This window comes from Salvelinus sp. IW2-2015, unplaced genomic scaffold (genome assembly GCF_002910315.2).
Source record: "Salvelinus sp. IW2-2015 unplaced genomic scaffold, ASM291031v2 Un_scaffold1120, whole genome shotgun sequence".
Lineage (NCBI taxonomy): Eukaryota > Metazoa > Chordata > Actinopteri > Salmoniformes > Salmonidae > Salvelinus > Salvelinus sp. IW2-2015.
The window spans coordinates 175949-195337 of NW_019942736.1; the positions used below are offsets into that span (position 1 = coordinate 175949).

Here is a 19389-nt window from a genome sequence, read left to right on the forward strand (position 1 = left end):
CCAATTGTCCATGTTACCGCGGCGTCCCCCCCGTTCAGAGCCTGTTCCTCCTCCACGCACTCTCCTGTGGTGCGTGTTCTCCAGCCCAGTGCTCCAGTCCCGCACCACGCACCAAGCCTCCTGTGCGTATCCAGAGCCTGTACGCACTGATCTTCTCCCGCACTCGTCCTGGGTGCGTGCCCTCAGCCCGGTACACGAGTTCCGGTCCGACGCAACCAGTTCCTAATAGTGCGCTTGAGAACTCCGTGTCCCTGTCCCTGCTCCCCGCACTAGCCTTGAGGTGCGTGTCTCCAGTCCGGTACCACCAGTTCGGTACGACGCACCAAGCTCCTGTGCGTATCCAGAGCCCTGTACGCACTGATCCTTCTCCCCGCACTCGTCCTGAGGTGCGTGCCCTCAGCCGGTACCACCAGTGCCGGTACCACACATCAGCCTATAGTACGCCTTGAGAGCTCAGTGTGCCCTGTTTTTGTTCCCGCACTAGCCTGAAGGTGCGTGTCCTTAGCCCGGTACCTCCAGTTCCGGCACAACACGCACCAGGCCACAGTTGCGTCTCAGCCGGCCAGAGTCTGCCGTCTGCCAAGCGGCGCCTGAACTGCCCGTCTGCCAAGCGCGCTGAACTGCCCGTCTGCAAGCGGCGCCTGAACTGCCGTCTGCCAAGCGGCGTCTGAACTGCCCGTCTGCAGCGGCGCCTGAACTGCCCGTCTGCCAAGCGGCGCCTGAACTGCCCGTCTGCCAACGGCGCCTGAACTGCCCGTCTGCCAACGCCGTCTGAACTGTCCGTCTGCCAAGCGCCGCATGAACTGCCCGTCTGTATTGAGCCTTCAAAGCCGCCCGTCTGCCATGAGCCTGCAAAGCCGCCCGTCTGCATGAGCCTACAGAAGCCGTCCGCCAGACAGGAGCCGCAGAGCTTCCGCCAGACAGGAGCCGCTAGAGCCTTCCGCTAGCCCGGAGCAGCCAGAGCCTTCCGCCAGACCGGATCAGCCAGAGCCTTCCGCCAGACCGATCAGCCAGAGCCTTCCGCCAGACCGGATAGCCAGAGCTTCCGTCAGACCGGATCAGCGCAGAGCCTTCGTCAGACCGGATCAGCAGAGCCTTCCGCCAGACCGGATCAGCCAGAGCCTTGCCGCCAGACCGGATCAGCCAGAGCCTTCCGCCAGACCGGATCAGCCAGAGCCTTCCGCCAGACCGGATAAGCAGAGCCTTCCGCCAGACCGGATCAGCCAGAGCCTTCGCCAGACAGACCGGATCAGCCAGAGCCTTCCGCCAGAACGGATCAACCAGAGCTTCGCCAGCCATGACCAGCAGAGCCGTCAGCGAGCCATGACCAGCCAGAGCCGTCAGCAGCCATGAGCAGCCAGCTCGTCAGCCAGCCATGAGCAGCCAGCTCGTCAGCCAGCCATGAGCAGCAGCTCGTCAGCCAGCCATGAGCAGCCAGCTCCGTCAGCCAGCCATGAGCAGCCAGATTGCGTCAGCAGCCCATGAGCAGCCAGATCCGTCAGCCAGCCATGAGCAGCCAGATCCGTCAGCCAGCCATGAGCAGCCAGATCCGTCAGCCAGCCATGAGCAGCCAGATCCGTCAGCCAGCATGAGCACGCCGATCCGTCAGCGATGAGCCGTCCAGCAGATCCGCCAGAGCCGTCCAGCCAGGATCCGCCAGAGCCGTCATCCAGCAGGATCCGTCCCTCAGTCCGGAGCTGCCGTCCTCAGTCCGGAGCTGCCCTTATCTGGTGCTGCCCTTATCCTGGTGCTCCCCTTAGTCCGGTGCTGCCCTTAGTCCGGTGCTGCCCCTTAGTCCGGTGCTGCCCTTAGTCCGGTGCTGCCCCTTAGTCCGGTGCTGCCCTTAGTCCGGTGCTGCCCTTAGTCCGGTGCTGCCCCTTAGTCCGGTGCTGCCCTTAGTCCGGTGCTGCCCTTAATCCAGTGGGGTAAATGTGGAGGGTGGCCATTTGAGGAGGCTACGAAAGCGGGTAGTGACTATGGTGGGGTGGGGACCAGACCAGTGCCGGAGCCGCCGCCGTGGACGGAAGCCTACCCAGACCCTCGCCCTAGACTTTTGTGCTGGTGCGCCGCGGAGTTCGCACTTAAGGGGGGGTTATGTCACGCCTCGCCTTAGTATTCTTTGTTTCTTCTTAATTATTTTGGTTAGGTCAGGGTGTGACATGGGGAATGTATGTGGTTTTTGTAGTGTCTAGGGTGGTTGTAAGGTTTAGGGGTTTATTAAGAGTGTTGGGTTTATGTTTAGTATAGTAGTTCTAGCTGTGTCTATGGTTGAGTGTAGGTATTAGGAAAGTCTATGGTTGCCTGAATTGGGTCTCAATTAGAGACAGCTGGTTATTGTTGTCTCTGATTGGGAGCATATTTAAGGCAACCATAGGTTTAGCTGGTTGTGGGGAATTGTCTATGTTGAACGTTTGTAGCCTGTGTGTGTGTGCGCACTACGTTTATAGCTTCACGGTCGTTTGTTGTTTTTTTGGTATTGTTTGTAATAGTGTTTCGTTTCATGTTCATCTTCGTAGTAAAAAATAAAAGAAGATGGCTTATTTTCCACATGCTGCGTTTTGGTCCGTCTCTCCTCCACACGATCGTGACAGTACCGGTACAGAGTCAATGTGGAGGCTATATACAGGGGGTACCGGTACAGAGTCAATGTGGAGGCTAATATCAGGGGTACCAGTACAGAGTCAATGTGGAGGCTATATAGGGGGTACCGTACAGAGTCAATGTGGAGGCTATATACAGGGGGTACGGTACAGAGTCAATGTGGAGGCTATATACAGGGGGTACCGGTACAGAGTCAATGTGGAGGCTATATACAGGGGGTACGCGGTACAGAGTCAATGTGGAGGCTATATACAGAGGGTACCGGTACAGAGTCAATGTGGAGGCTATATACAGGGGTACCGTACAGAGCCAATGTGGAGGCTATACAGGGGGTACCGGTACGAGTCAATGTGGAGACTATATACAGGGGTTACGGTACAGAGTCAATGTGGGGCGATATACAGGGGGCACCGGTACAGGTCAGTGTGGAGACTATATAAAGGGGGTACCGGTACAGAGTCAATGTGGAGACTATATACAGGGTGTACCGGTACAGAGTCAATGTGGAACTATATACAGGGGTACCGATACAGAGTCAATGTGGAGGCTATATACAGGGGGTACCAAGTCAATGTGGAGGCTATATACAGGGGGTACCGTTACAGAGTCAATGTGTCAATGTGCGGGGTCACCAGTGTCGAGGTAATTATGTATATGCAGGTAGGGTTTTATTATGCATAGATCATGGTAGCAGCAGTGTGGGTGGGGGTGCAAATAGTCGGGGTAGCCGTGTGATTTACTGTTCAGGAGTCTTATGGCTTGGGTTTAGAAGCTGTTTAGAAGCCTCTTGGACCTAGACTTGGTGCTCGGTAGGTACCGCTTGCAGTGCGGTAGCAGAGAGAACAGTCTATGACTAGGGTGGCTGGAGTCTTTGACAATTTTTAGGGCCTTCCTCTGACACCGCCTGGTATAGAGGTCCTGGATGACAGGAAGCTTGGCCCTGGTGATGTATTGGGCCGTTCGCACTACCCTCTGTAGTGCCTTGCAGCCGGAGGCCGAGCAGTTGTCACACCATGCAGTGATGCAACCCATCAGGATGCTCTCGGTGGTGCAGCTGTAAAACCTTTTGAGGATCTGAGGACCCATGCTAAATCTTTTCAGTCTCCTGAGGGGGAATAGGTTTTGTCGTTCCCTCTTTACGATGTCTTGGTGTGTTTGGACCATGTTCGTTTGTTGGTGATGTGGACGCCAAGGAACTCGAAGCTTTCAACCTGCTCCAGTACAGCGCAATCGATGAGAACGGGGGTGTTCTCGTTCCTCCTTTATCTGTAGTCCACAATCATCTCCTTTGTCTTGATCCCGTTGAGGGACTGATTGTTGTACTGGCACCACACGGCCAGGTCTCTGATCTCCCTATAGGCTGTCTCATCGTTGTTGGTGATCAGGCCTACCACTGTTGTGTCATCGGCAAACTTAATGATGGTGTTGGAGTCATGCCTGGCCGCGCAGTCATGAGTGAACAGGAAGTACAGGAGGGGACTGAGTACGCACCCCTGAGGGGCCCCTGTGTTGAGGATCAGCGTGGCGGATGTGTCGTTACCTACCCTCACCACCTGGGTGGCGGACCGTCAGGAGGTCTAGGATCCAGTTGCAGAGGGATGTGTTTAGTCCCAGGGTCCTTGGCTTAGTGATGAGCGTTGAAGGCACTATGGTGTTGAACGCTGAGCTGTAGTCAATTAATAGCATTCTCACATAGGTGTTCATTTTGTCCAGGTGGGAAAGGGCACTGTGGAGTGCAATAGAGATTGCGTCATCTGTGGATCTGTTGATGCGGTATGTAAATTGGAGTGGGTCTAGGGTTTCTGGGATAATGGTGTTGATGTGAGCCATTACCAGCATTTCAAAGCACTTCATGGCACGTGCAGGGGTACAGGTTAGTCAAGGTAGAAATTACCACATTGACTCGGTATCGGTACCCCCTGTATATAGCCTTGTTATGTAATTTTCTTGTCTTATTTTTTAATATATATTTTTAACTTTAGTTCATTTAGTAAATAATTGCGTTGTATTCGACGCATGTGACAAATACAATTTGATTTGATTTTTGAATTCTTACCTCATCTCTGTACCCCACACATACAATCAGTCGAGCAGTGAACTTCAAACACAGATTCAACCACAAAGACCAGGGAGATTGTATTTAACCCCTTTTTTTGTCAATAAAAAGTATCCATAACATAATTTTTTTCGACTTGTACCGGATGACCTTCAGACGAGTCTTGTGATGCCTGTGGGCGTCCTACAGCAAAATAACTGACATGTACGTGTTTGCGAAAAGTCTCACCTTTACACCGTGTGTAGCCCAAACCGTTCTGAAGCTACAGACAAAAGTTGTCAGATCGGCTGTACCGATTTCAGACGAGTCACAGACATAAAGCAAAATGGAGAATACCATCGTGTTCGTGAGAGTCTCATCTTTCCATAGAAGGGTTCAACATAGTTTTGTAGGCCAAACCGTTCGGATGCTACCAGGCAATTTTGTTGCGAAGACCGATTTTCGGGATGTCTCATGGTCTGACACACTCTAGCTCTGTCACCTTTCACTACAGATGCGGAAGTGTAACATAGACAGATGAGGAAGTGTAACACAGACAGATGCGGAAGTGTAACATAGACAGATGCGAAGGTAACACAGACAGATGCGGACAGTGTAACAATAGACAGATGAGGAAGTGTCACACAGGACAGATGAGAAGTTGTAAATAGAACAGATGAGGAAGTGTAAACATAGACAGATGCGGAAGTTTTACACAGACAGATGAGGAAGTGGTAACATAGAAGATGAGGAAGTGTACACACAGACAGATGCGGAAGTGTAAACATAGACAGATGAGGAAGTGTAACACAGACAGATGCGGAAGTGTAACATAAACGATGAGGAAGTGTAACACAGACAGATGCGGAAGTGTAACATAGACAGATGCGGAGTGAAACACGGAACAGATGCGGAAGTGTAACACAAGACAGATGCAGAAAGTGTAACAGAGATACAGAATGAGGAAGTGTAACATAGACATATGCGGAAGTGTAACACAGACAGATGCGGAAGTGTAACATAGACAGATGAGGAAGTGTAACACAGAACAGATGCGGAAGTGTAAACTAGACAGATGAGGAAGTGTAACACAGACAGATGCGGAAGTGTAACACGGACACGATGCGGACGTGTAACATAGACAGATGAGGAAGTGTAACACAGACAGATGAGGAAGTGTAAAATAGACAGATGAGGAAGTGTAACATAGACAGATGCGGAAGTTTTACACAGACAGATGAGGAAGTGTAACATAGACAGATGAGGAAGTGTAACACACGACAGATGCGGAAAGTGTAACATAGACAGATGAGGAAGTGTAACACAGACAGATGTGGAAGTGTAACATAGACATATGCGGAAGTGTAACACAGACAGATGCGGAAGTGTAACACAGACAGATGAGGAAGTGTAACACAGACAGATGCGGAAGTCTAACACAGACAGATGAGAGAAGTGTAACACAGACAGATGCGGAAGTGTAACATAGACAGATGAGGAAGTGTAACACAGACAGATGCGGAAGTGTAACATAGACAGATGAGGAAGTGTAACACAGAACAGACGAGGAATGTAACACAGACAGATGGGAAGTGTAACACAGACAGATGCGGAAGTGTAACATAGACAGATGTGGAAGTGTAACATAGACAGATGAGGAAGTGTAACACAGACAGATGAGGAAGTGTAAACATACACAATGTAAAACCTGATATCTCCAGATTAAACTGACTATTATTTTTATATGGGAATTTTATTTTATTTTTGCTAATAAGATTTCCGCAGGGGTGTGGACATTGACCTTAAGGGTTAAATGCAGTAGTCTATTGGTGTTCATCACTTTAAATGCAGTACTCTATTGTGTTGATCAAAAAGCAGTTCCTGTTTTTCATAGTCGTACTTTAGCCAGAGGGCTTTGACTCCTGATTTAATTTCATTCAACCTGATCATCTGAAGGGGTTTCCATTACTGCAGCTCTCTCTCCCTCTCCCCTCTCCCCCGTCCTCCTCCCTCTCTCCTCTCCCGTCCTCCTCCCCTCTCTCCTCTCCCTGTCCCTCTCCACCTCTCTCCTCTCCCCTGTCCTCCTCCCCTCTCTCCCTCTCCCCTGTCCTCCTCCCACCTCTCTCCTTCTCCCCCGTCCCTCCTCCCCTCTCCCCTCTCCCCTGTCCTCCCACCTCTCTCCCTCTCCCCTGTCCTCCTCCCACCTCTCTCTCTCCCCTGTCCTCCCCCCTCTCTCCCTCTCCCCTGTCCTCTCCACCTCTCCTCCTTCTCCCCCTGTCCTCCTCCCCTCTCTCCTCTCCCCTCTCCCTCTCCCCTGTCCTCCCACCTCTCTCCCTCTCCCTGTCCTCCTCCCCCTCTCCCTCTCCCCTGTTCCTACCCTCCCTCTCTCCCTCTCCCCCTCTCTCACACTCTCTCCCTCTCCCCTGTCCTCCTCCCCTCTCTCCCTCTCCCCTGTCCTCCCCTCTCTCCCTCTCCCTTGCCCTCCCCCGCTCTTTCCTTCTCCTTCTCCTCCTCCGCCATCTCCCCTTGTCCTTCCCCTCCTTCAGTCCCCTTACAGCCTCATTCATTATAAGAAATATGTGTGGTGATTGATCTGGGCTAGAATCATAACACTCCAGATCCCACTGTATGAGGTTTTTTTGTATGTTTGTGTGTGTGTGTGTGTGTGTGTGTGTGTGTGCGTGTGTGTGTCTGTGTGTGTGTGTGTGTGGTGTGTGTGTGTTGTGTGTGTGTGTGTGTGTTGTGTTGTTGTGTGTGTGTGTGTGTGTGTGTGGGTGTGTGGGTGTGCGTGCGCGTGCGCGTGCGTGCGTGTCTGTGTATTATTTCACCTTGCAGCCTGGGGCTACTCCTCAGTCCTCCTCACCAGATGGCTGCTTCTGTAACCCCCACAGCAACACTGCCCTCCTGACACAATTCAAATTTTAATTTGACACATGCAACCGAGTACAACAGGCGTAGGTAGACTGTACAGGGAGTACTAGTACAAGATCAATGTCCAGAGGTACGAAGTATTTTAGGTAGATATATACAGTACCAGTCGAAAGTTTCGACACACCTACTCATTCAAAGGTTTTTCTTTATTTTTTACTATTTTGTACTTTGTAGAATAATAGTGAAGACATCAAAACTATGAAAAAACACATACAAAATCATATAGTAACAAATCAAAATATATTTCATATTTGAAATTCTTCAAATAGAGACACTTTGCCTTTATGACAGCTTTGCACACTCCTGGCATTCTCTCAACCAGCTTCACCTGGAATGCTTTTCCAACAGTCTTGAAGGAGTTCCCACATATGCTGAGCACTTGTTGGCTGCTTTTCTTTCACTCTGTGGTCCAACTCATCCCAAACCATCTCACTTGGGTTGAGGTCGGTGATTGTGGAGGCCAGGTCATTTGATGCAGTACTCCATCACTCTCCTTCTTGGTAAAATAGCCCTTACACAGCCTGGAGGTGTGTTGGGTCATTGTCCTGTATCACTACAGAACTCTGTGGTAGCCATGGTCGAGGGGAATTCCACCTTATGATGTGACTCGTATGACTGGCAGGTTGTTGCAGCAGCAGCTGTGTTGTTACAGATGAACCGGAGTTGCTCGACCCAGTATTAGAACTCTGAGCTTCGCTTTTAAAATATATTAGCATTGTCAGAAATGCTACAAAAAGGTAGCACATCGCTGGTTCTTAATGGACAGAAATATGCACGTGAGAGCAATAAATTATACATTTAATAAAAAGGGTTGCACTTTCAAATGTTGCCAATCCCCCCTCAAAATTAAACTCTAATGGTGACTTTAATGGCACTATAGTCTTGTTTTAATCCAAGGTCTAGAATTTGAGCATGGTGGGTAAAGAAAATAGTCAGAAAATGTAAATGCTAACAAACCTGTTAAAAACCTGGTATGTGGTTCTCGTGAAGTGTGTTATCTACCTCCAGCTGATTTGTGAAATTTCATCAATATTAATATTATTATGGATCTGCAATTGTTCCTGCCAAGGCAGCAGCTACTCGTCCTGGGGGTCCACCAAAATGAAGGATTTAAAAAAAAAAAACATTACAAGATATTTACAGCAAGTTTTCACAACATATTAAGTGTGTGTCATCAGACCCCTATTCTACTATTACATATCTACAACACAAAATCCATGTGAACGTTGTGTGTAAAGTACATATGTTATCGTGGGTTTGTATACATGTGTCTGTGCCAATGTTTGTGTTGCTACACTGTACCGTAAGGTGTTTTTTGAATCAGTTTTTTAAAAATCTAATTTTACTGCTTGAATGAGTTACTTGATGTGGAATAGAGTTCCATGTAGTCATGGCTCTATGTAGTACTGTGCACCTCCGAAAGTCTGTTCTGGACTTGAGGACTGTGAAGAGACCTCGTGGCATGTCTTGTGGGGTATGCATGGGTGTCTGAGCTGTGTGCCAGAAGTTGAAACAGACAGCTTGGTCCTTTCAGCATGTCAATACCTCTCATAAATACAAGTAGTGATGAAGTCAATCTCTCCTCCACTTTGAGCCAGGAGAGATTGACATACATATTATTAATGTTAGCTCTGAGTGTACATCCAAGGGCCAGCCAATTGCAATTTTCCTAAGTCCCTCTTAATGGCTCTTAATGGCACCTGAAGACATGACTGAACAGTAGTCCAGGTGTGACAAAACTAGGGCCTGTAGGACCTGCCTTGTTGATAGTGTTGTTATGAAGGCAAAGCAGCACTTTATTATGGACAGACTTCTCTCCATTTTAGCTGTCAATATGTTTTGACCATGACAGTTTACAATCCAGGGTTACTTCAAGCAATTTAGTCACCTCAACCTGCTCAATTATCACATGAATAAATATCTGCTCTGTCATTGAAGAGCAGAATCCACTGTTTTGTCTTCATAGTTTGATAGTGATTCCAGTGAATCTCCAGGGGACATATTGCAGTTCTAACACATTGGGAAAAGACGTCACTTCAACGTTCATTCCATGTTGGTTCAATGTCATGTCATTGAAATTACGTGGAAACAACATTAATTTAAACACTGTGCCCAGTGGGGAAGTGATTAAACCAGACTGGAGCCATTAGAATGAACCATTAAACCAGATTGGAGCCATTTTAATGAATCATTAAACCAGATTGGAGCCATTTTAATGAACCATTGAACCAGACTGGAGCCATTTTAATGAACCATTAAACCAGATTGAGCCATTTTAATGAAATCATTAAACCAGACTGGAGCCATTTTAATGAACCATTAAACCAGATTGGAGCCATTTTAATGAACCATTATACCAGACTGGAGCCATTTTAATGAACCATTAAACCAGACGGAGCCATTTAATGAATCATTAAACCAGATTGGAGCCATTTTAACCTTTCTGAACCACCCATCCCGGATCCGGGATAATTGTCATCAGCAATGCTGAATAGCATAGCGCCACAGTCAAATAATATTACTAGAAAATATTCATATTCATGAAATCACAAGTGCAATATTGCAAAACACAGCTTAGCCTTTTGTTAATCCACCTGTCGTCTCAGATTTTGAAATTATGCTTTACAGCGAAAGCAATACAAGCGTTTGTGTAAGTTTATCGATCGCTCGARAAAACATTAAGTACACTTAGCATCAGGTAACTTGGTCACGAGAATCAGAAAAGCAATCAAATTAATCGTTTACCTTTGATGATCTTCGGATGTTTTCACTCACGAGACTCCCAGTTAGACAACAAATGGTCCTTTTGTTCCATAAAGATATTTTTATATCCAAATACCTCCGTTCGTTTGGCGCGTTATGCTCAGAAATCCACAGGAAAAAGTGGTCACGACAACGCAGACAAAAATTCCAGATAATATCCATAATGTCCACAGAAACATGTCAAACGTTTTTTATAATCAATCCTCAGGTTGTTTTTCAAATATCTATTCGATAATATATCAACCGGGAGTGTTGGTTTTTCAATAGGACCGGGAGTAACAATGGCCGCCTTTCTCTGTTGCGCACAACTCACTCTGAGAGCCCCCACCTATCCACTTACGCAATGTGATCGTTCTCGCTCATTTTTCAAAATAAAAGCCTGAAACTATGTCTAAAGGCTGTTGACACCTTAGGGAAGCCATAGAAAAAGTAATCTGGTTGATATCCCTTTAAATGGGTGATAGGGATGCATAAGAACAGAGAGGTTTCAAAAACAGAGGCACTTCCTGATTGGATTTTCCTCAGGTTTTAGCCTGCAATATCAGTTCTGTTAAACTCACAGACAAAATTTTGACAGTTTTGGAAACTTTAGAGTGTTTTCTATCCCAATATGACAATTATATGTAAATTCTCGTTTCGGGGGCTGAGAAATAGGCAGTTTCAAATGGGTACATTTTTTAGCCAAAAACGAAAATACTGCCCCCTACACTTATAATGAATCATTAAACCAGATTGGAGCCATTTTAATGAACCATTAAACCAGACTGGAGCCATTTTAATGAACCATTAAACCAGACTGGAGCCATTTGAATGAACCATTAAACCAGACTGGAGCCATTTTATGAACCATTAAAGACGCGTAAGGACGGGGAGCCTTTTTTAATGAATCATTAAACCAGCTGGGAAGACATTTTAATGATCATTAATACAGACTGGAGGCATTTTAATGAACATGTAAAACAGGGATCTGGAGCCCGGATTTTAATGAATTGCATAAACCAGGACTGGAGCATTTTAATGAGATCATTAACAAACTGAAGCCATTTGTATGAAACGGTAGGTACGCCTAGTGTTAGAGTGGTTGGGCCCAGGAACCATTAGGTTGCTAGATTGAATCCCCGAGCTGACAAGATACAAATATGTCCTTCTGCCCCTGAACAAGGCAAGTTACGCCACGTGTTCCTAGCCAGTTAACCCACTGTTCTAGACCAGTTAACCACTGTTCCTAGCACCAGTTAACTGCCACTGTTTCCTAGACCAGTTAACCCACTGTTCCAACTCCGCTTAGACCAGTTAAACCACTGTTCCTACGACCAGTTGTTAACCCTCGTTCCTAACCATGTCCTGTCAGACCATCCACGTTCTAGACCAGTACAGTTCTGCTTTTAAATAAGAATTTGTTCTTTAATAAGTGGCCTTGGCCTAGTTGAAAATAATCAAAAAACATTCAACCAGACTGGAACCGTTCCATCATTATAACCTTCACACTACACCACTCTGTGGTCTGGCTTGGCAGTCAGACTCTCTTCTTTTCTTCTGCCTCTCTTCCTCTTCTGGCTTCCTCCTTCTCCACGTCCTCCTTCTCTCCCCCTTCTCATTCTGTCCCTTCTACCGTTCTCCTGCTCCCTCCGTCTCCCTGTCTTCCTCTCCGCTGTCTCTCTCTCCCTGTCGTCCTGTTCCCATCTCCTCCATGTCTCCTGCTCCTCTGCATCTCCCTGTGCTCATATCTCCCTGTCTCACCTGTCTCCCTCTCTGCCCATTCTCCCTGTCTCCCTGTCTCATTATCTCCTGTCTTCCTGTATCATTATCTCCCTGTCTTCCCCTTCCCTTCTCTCCCTGTCTCTCTCTCCTTCCCGTCCCTGTCCTCCTCCCTCTCCCTCTTACATCTCCCTGTCCTCCCTCTTCCCTGTCTCACTTCTCTCCTCCTTCTCCTGTCTCATTTCCTCCTGTCCTTCCATTAACGCTCCCTGTCTCCCTGTCTTCATTACTCCCGTCGTCTCCTGTCTCCCTGCTTACTCTCCATGTCCCTCTCCCGGTACATTCCCTGTCTCTTACCGTCCTGGTCCACTCTGGTCTATTACCCTGGTCTTCCCTTCCCTCCCTGTCTCCTTCCTCTCCTTCTCCCGCTCTCCGTCATCTCCCTGCTCCCGTTTCACCCTCCTCCCTGTCCCTCTCCCTGTCTAGCATTTCCTCCCTGTCTCCTTTCTCCTCCCTGTCTCCCTTGTTCATTATCTCCCTGTCCACTGTCTCCCTCCTCCCTGTCTTCCCTGTCTCCCTGTCTGCATTCTCTTCACTGGTCTTCCCTTTCTCCTGTCTACCTTTCTCCCTGGTCTCATTCTCTCCCCTGTCTCCCGTCTCCTCTCTCCCTGTCTACCTTTCTCGCCTGTCTCATTCTCCTCCCTGTCTCCCTGTCTCCTTCTGCTCCCTGTCTACCTTTCTCCCTGTCTCCCTCTATCATTGCTCCCTTCACTCCTTTCCTCTCTCTCTCTCTATCGTCAAGATTTTGTCCTCAATGGGATGGCCCGTTGCCAAGGCACTAGGGTCAATTAGGCAGGCTGTGCTTCCTCACACTGACACGCAGAGAGACACAGTAATGAAACACACACCACACATAGGCACATCACACACCAATAGGCAACCACCAACATAGGCACACCACACACACACACACACACAACCACAACACACACACACACACACACACACACACACACACACACACACACACACACACACACACACACACACACACACACACACACACTCGCTACTCACACACTCAGATACACAGAAGGACACAGCAACCAACCCAAGCCATTAAGTCTTTATACAATGACACATTTTTAATCCCTTTGGTACTATGTTCACATGAATGTGGGGGAATTTTCAGAAAACACAGTAAAAAAAACTCTAGTCTGATAATACAGTCTGACAATCAAAACCTTTCGTTGTACATTCATTTTGTTTGTAGAAATATTTCACCACACAACCGCTGAACCAAAATATGAGTGAAATATAATGACTACATCCCATTTAATCACCATCAAAATACAACCTAATCATATCTTACCAATGTAGTTATTTTAACCACCATTTCATCCAATAGCAACGAATGTAAGACATGTGTTCCTTTGAATGTAGTACGCGAAAGTACAGTAAATTACTGTATATTACACTGTTTTCACATTAAAAGAAATACACATTAGTCATTCAAATTGATTGAACAACAAATTTCCCATAATTTCTGTCCCATGTGTGCTCCAAGGGTGTGCTCATTGAAGACATCTTTCAAATCAAATTTATTTTATAAAGCCCTTCTTACATCAGCTGATATCTCAAAGTGCTGTACAGAAAACCCAGCCTAAAACCCCCCCAAAACAATGTCATCAAAATGACAGAAATGAAAGTAACGTAATGTTTAGCAGGCACTAGTTTGAATTAAACCGTTGTCTTGATCATGTAGCCACAGGTTCTCATCGGAAAAAAACTTTTTTTAGCACGGCGAATCCAAGGCTGACATACCGTAGGTCTAGATTGAAATCATTGTACGCCTCATCCCTGGCCTATAGTAGGGTGGTACGCTCATGGGAATGACGATCATACGTCTTCAACCTGTATCGTAATCGTGTATTGTATTTTACAGTATTGTATTGCGGTGGTCCTGTACCTGGCTCAGATCATGAGAGAATTTTTTTATTTTGTTATTTCACCTTTATTTAACCAGGTAGGCTAGTTGAGAACAAGTTCTCATTTACAACTGCGACCTGGCCAAGATAAAGCATAGCAGTGTGAACAGACAACAACACAGAGTTACACATGGAGTAAACAATAAACAAGTCAATAACATAGTAGGGGAAAAAAGGAAAAAAAGAGAATCTATATACAATGTGTGCAAAAGGCGTGAGGAGGTAGGCAATAAATAGGCCATAGGAGCGAATAATTACAATTTAGCAGATTAACACTGGGGTGATAAATCATCAGATGATCATGTGCAAGTAGAGATACTGGTGTGCAAAAGAGCAGAAAAGTAAATAAATAAAAACAGTATGGGGATGAGGTAGGTAAATTGGGTGGGCTATATACCGATGGACTATGTACAGCTGCAGCAATCGGTTAGCTGCTCAGATAGCAGATTTTTAAAGTTGTTGAGGGAGATAAAAGTCTCCAACTTCAGAGATTTTTGCAATTCGTTCCAGTCGCAGGCAGCAGAGAACTGGAAGGAAAGGCGGCAAATGAGGTTTTGGCTTTAGGGATGAATCAGTGAGATCACCTGCTAGAGCGCGTGCTACGGGTGGGTGTTGCATCGTGACCATGAACTGAATAAGGCGGCGCTTTACCTAGCATAGCTTGTAGATGACCTGGAGCCAGTGGGTCTGACGACGAACATGTAGTGAGGGCCAGCCGACTAGAGCATACAGGTCGCAAGTGGTGGGTGGTATAAGGTGCTTTATAACAAACGATGGACTGTGATAAACTGCATCCAGTTTGCTATAGAGTATTGGAAGCTATTTGTATGATGAATCGGCCGAAGTCGAGGATCGGAGATAGTCCATTTTACTAGGGTAAGTTTGGCGGCGTGAGTGAAGGAGGCATTGTTGCGAATAGAAAGCCGACTCTAGATTTATTTGGATTGGAGATGTTTGATCCAACGTTTATACAGATTAGATTTTTAATTTGAGCAGTTTCTCACAGCAGGAAAATAATTCTGCAGAACGGAAAATGTTAACTATTGCATTGACTTAATGAAATGACATTTTTGTAGGATTGATACATTTTAAAGTCTAAATCACAATTTAGAAGCCATTTTAAACCTAGAACAGTCAGTTTCATTCCTGTCGGCCTGTCATTACATCTGTAGATGGTCCCTGAAAACCTGGTCTGAAGACCATACGGTGTCCTGAAGACCCTGGTCTGAAGAACATGAGACTAACAAGACGCCAACCCACCCCCACCAGAAGCCTACAACATGTACATGGTGTCCCCATAGACTCCTAGCTATGCTGTAAGGGCCAAACACTGGATCAGTTCTCTGGTGTCTCCTATAGACTCACCTAGCTATGCTTGAGGACCAATCACTGGATCCAGTCTTGGTGTCCTATAGACTCACCTAGCTATGCTGTGAGGGCCAAACATGGATCCAGTCTCTGTTTGTGTCCTATAGCACTCCAACTCTGCTGTAAGGGCCAAACACTGGATCAGTCTCTGGTGTCCTATAAGACTCACCTAGCTATGCTGTGAGGGCCAAACACTGCAGATCAGAAAGAAATAGCCTGGTATCAATCAACAGAGAGTTACATTAGGCCTTGTTTGACACCCATATGGGTGATGGATTGGGCGAGCGAGGATGATGGGGTGAGGGGTCCAATCCAGGGATAGAGAGAGGGGATTTAGAGAGAGGTCGGATAGAGAGAGGGGAGGGGGGTGATGAGAGAGAGAAGATATATAAACATTTAGCAGAAGGTTTTAAGGTTCATGAGATTGATTGAGTCTCTCAGCCGTGATAAAACACGAGGGGGTGATGGGAAAGCTAGAGGAGAGACGGAGAGAGAGAAGAGAGAGAGGAGAGAGAGAGAGAGAGAGAGAGAGAGAAGAGAGAGAGAGAGAGAAAGATGAGAGAGAGAGAGAGAGAGAGAGAGAGAGAAGAGAGAGAGAGAGAGAAGAGAAGAGAGAGAGAGAGAAGAAGAGAGAGAGAGAGACGAAGAGGAGAGAGAATGGTACAGGGAGATGGAGGATGGAACAAGGATGGAATGTCAATAGGGACAGTGACAGTATGAGTAGGGAATCATTGAGTAGCCCAATGAGGTGTGGGAATTAGTGAAAGTAAGAGGTGTGGACAGAGTAGTCAAGAGTGTGGATTATGATAGTCATGAGTGGGGAATAGTGATGCCAATGGGGTGTGGGAATAGTGAATAGTGCAATGAGTGTGGTAATAGTGATAGCAATGAGGTGTGGGAATCATGATTAGTCAATGAGGTGTGGGAATTAGTGAACTAGTCAATGAGGTGTTGGGAATCATTGATTAGTCAATGAGGTTGTGGGAATTAGTGAATAGCCAATGGGGTGTGGGAATTAGGATAGCATGGGTGTGGAATTAGTGAAAGGCACAGAGAGTGGTATGGAATAACACTCACTAGAAACAGACAGGTGGTAACTGGTTATGATCAACATACACTAGACAGGACAGGAGTGGAAGTGGTAACAGGTTATGAATCAACACTACACTAGACAGGACAGGAGTGGTAACTGGTTATGAATCAACACTAGACAGGAAAGAGTGGTAACCTGGTTATGAATCAACACTAGAACAGGACAGGAGTGGGTAACGTGGTTATGAATCAACACTCCGACAGGACAGGAGTGGTACTGGTTATGAATCAACAGACAGGACAGGACAGACAGGAGTGGTAACTGGTTATGAAACAACACAATAGACAGGACAGGAGTGGTAATTGTTTATGAATCAACACTAGACAAGGAACAGGAGTGGTAACTGGTTATGAATCACACTAGACAAGGACAGAGTGGTAACTGGTTATGAATCAACACTAAGACGGACAGGAGTGGGTTATGGTTATGAATCAACACTAGACAGGACAGGATGTGGTTGGTAACATGGATTTATGAATCAACACTAGACAGGACAGGAAAGTGATTAATGGTTGATCGATCAACACTAGACAGGACAGAGTGTAACTTGGTATGAATCAACACTAGACAGGACAGGAGTGGTACTGGTTATGAATCACACTACACTAGACAGGAACAGAGTGGTAACTGGTTTGAATCAACTACACTAGACGGGACAGAACAGGATGGTACTGGTTGTGAATCAAACCTCACTAGACAGGACAGGAGTGGTAACTGGTTATGAATCAAACACTAGACAGGACAGAACAGAGTGGTGACTGGTTATGAATCAACACTAAGACAGGACAGGACAGGAGTGGTAACTGGTTATGAATCACACCTAGACAGGACAGACAGGAGTGGTAACTGTTATGAATCAACACTACACAGACAGGCCAGGATGGTAACTGGTTATGAATCAACACTAGACAGGACAGAACAGGAGTGGTAACTGGTTATGAATCAACACTAGACACGGACAGGACAGGAGTGGTAACTGTTATGAATCAACACAGACAGACAGGACAGGAGTGGTAAATGGTTATGAATCAACATCACTAGACAGACAGGATGTAACTGGTTATGAATCAACACTAGACAGGACAGGAGTGGTAACGTTTATGAATCAACACTGACAGGACAGGAGTGGTAACTGGTTATGAATCAACCCTACGCTAGACAGGACAGGAGTGGTAACTGTTATGAATCAACACTAGACAGGACAGGAGTGGTAACTGGTTATGAATCAACACTACGCTAGACAGAACAGGAGTGGTAACTGGTTATGAATCAACACTAGACAGGACAGACAGGAGTGGTAACTGTTATGAATCAACACTAGACAGGACAGGACAGGAGTGGTAACTGGTTATGAATCAACACTACACTAGACAGACAGAGTGGTAACTGGTTATGAATCAACACTAGACAGGACAGGAGTGGTAACTGTTATGAATCAACACTACACTAGACAGGACAGGAGGGTAACTGGTTATGAATCAACACTACACTAGACAGGACAGGAGGGAACTGGTTATGAATCAACACTAAGACAGGACAGGAGTGGTAAACTGGTTATGAATCAACACTACACTAGACAGGACAGGAGTTGGTAACTGGTTATGAATCAACACTAGACAGGACAGGAGTGGTAACTGGTTATGAATCAACACTAGACAGGACAGGAGTGGTAACTGGTTATGAATCAACACTACACTAGACAGACAGGAGTGGTAACTGGTTATGAATCAACACTAGACAGGACAGGACAGGAGTGGTTAATGGTTATGAATCAACACTAGACAGACAGGACAGGAGTGGTAACTGGTATGAATCAACACTACACTAGACAGGACAGGAGTGGTAACTGGTTATGAATCAACCACTAGACAGGCAGGAGTGGTAACTGTTATGAATCAACACTACACTAGACAGGACAGGAGGGTAACTGGTTATGAATCAACACTAGACAGGACAGGAGTGGTAACTGGTTATGAATCATCACTACCAGACAGGACAGGAGTGGTAACTGGTATGAATCAACACTAGACAGGACAGGAGTGGTAACTGGTTATGAATCACACTACGCTAGACAGGACAGGATGGTAACTGGTTTGAATCAACACTAGACAGGACAGGAGTGGTAACTGGTTATGAATCGACACTACACTAGACAGAACAGGATGGTAACTGGTTATGAATCAACACTAGACAGGACAGGAGTGTAACTGGTTATGAATCGACACTACACTAGACAGAACAGGAGTGGTAACTGGTTATGAATCAACACTACGCTAGACAGGACAGGAGTGGTAACTGGTTATGAATCAACACTAGACAGGACAGGAGTGGTAACTGGTTATGAATCAAACACTACGCTAGACAGGACAGGAGTGGTAACTGGTTATGAATCAACACTAGACAGGACAGGAGTGCCCAGCTATTCTAGGAACGAGAATGTTTTTGTAATGTTACCACGTAATGTTCCCCTGATGTTTGAGGTCCAGTTTTGGAACATTCTATATATATTGAACATAGATATAATGGAAAATGTTTGTCCCGTGTTTCATGTGGTGAAAAAATAAATCCCTGACATTTTAGATACACACAAAAGCTTTTTTTCAAAATGTTTGTGAAGAAATGTATTTACATCCTTGTTAGTGAGTGTTTCTCCTTTGCCTCAGATAATCCATCCACCTGACTGGTGTGGCATATCAAGAAGCTGATTAAACAGCATGCTCATTACACAGGTGCACCTTGTGCTGGGGGACAATAAAAGGCCACTCTAAAATGTAATGTTAATTTCTCTACCATATGCCACCTCCAACGTCGTTTAAGATAATTTTGCAGTACATCCAACCGGCCTCACAACCGCAGACCACGTTAACCACGCCACCCAGGACTTTTACAGCCGGCTTCTTCACCTGTGGGGA

General features: G+C 46.3%; 1 pseudogene; it reads left to right on the top strand.

Annotated features, from left to right (window-relative positions):
* Positions 1-19389, top strand: part of LOC112069785 (PDZ domain-containing protein 4-like) — a 68944-nt pseudogene that overhangs the window by 3442 nt on the left and 46113 nt on the right.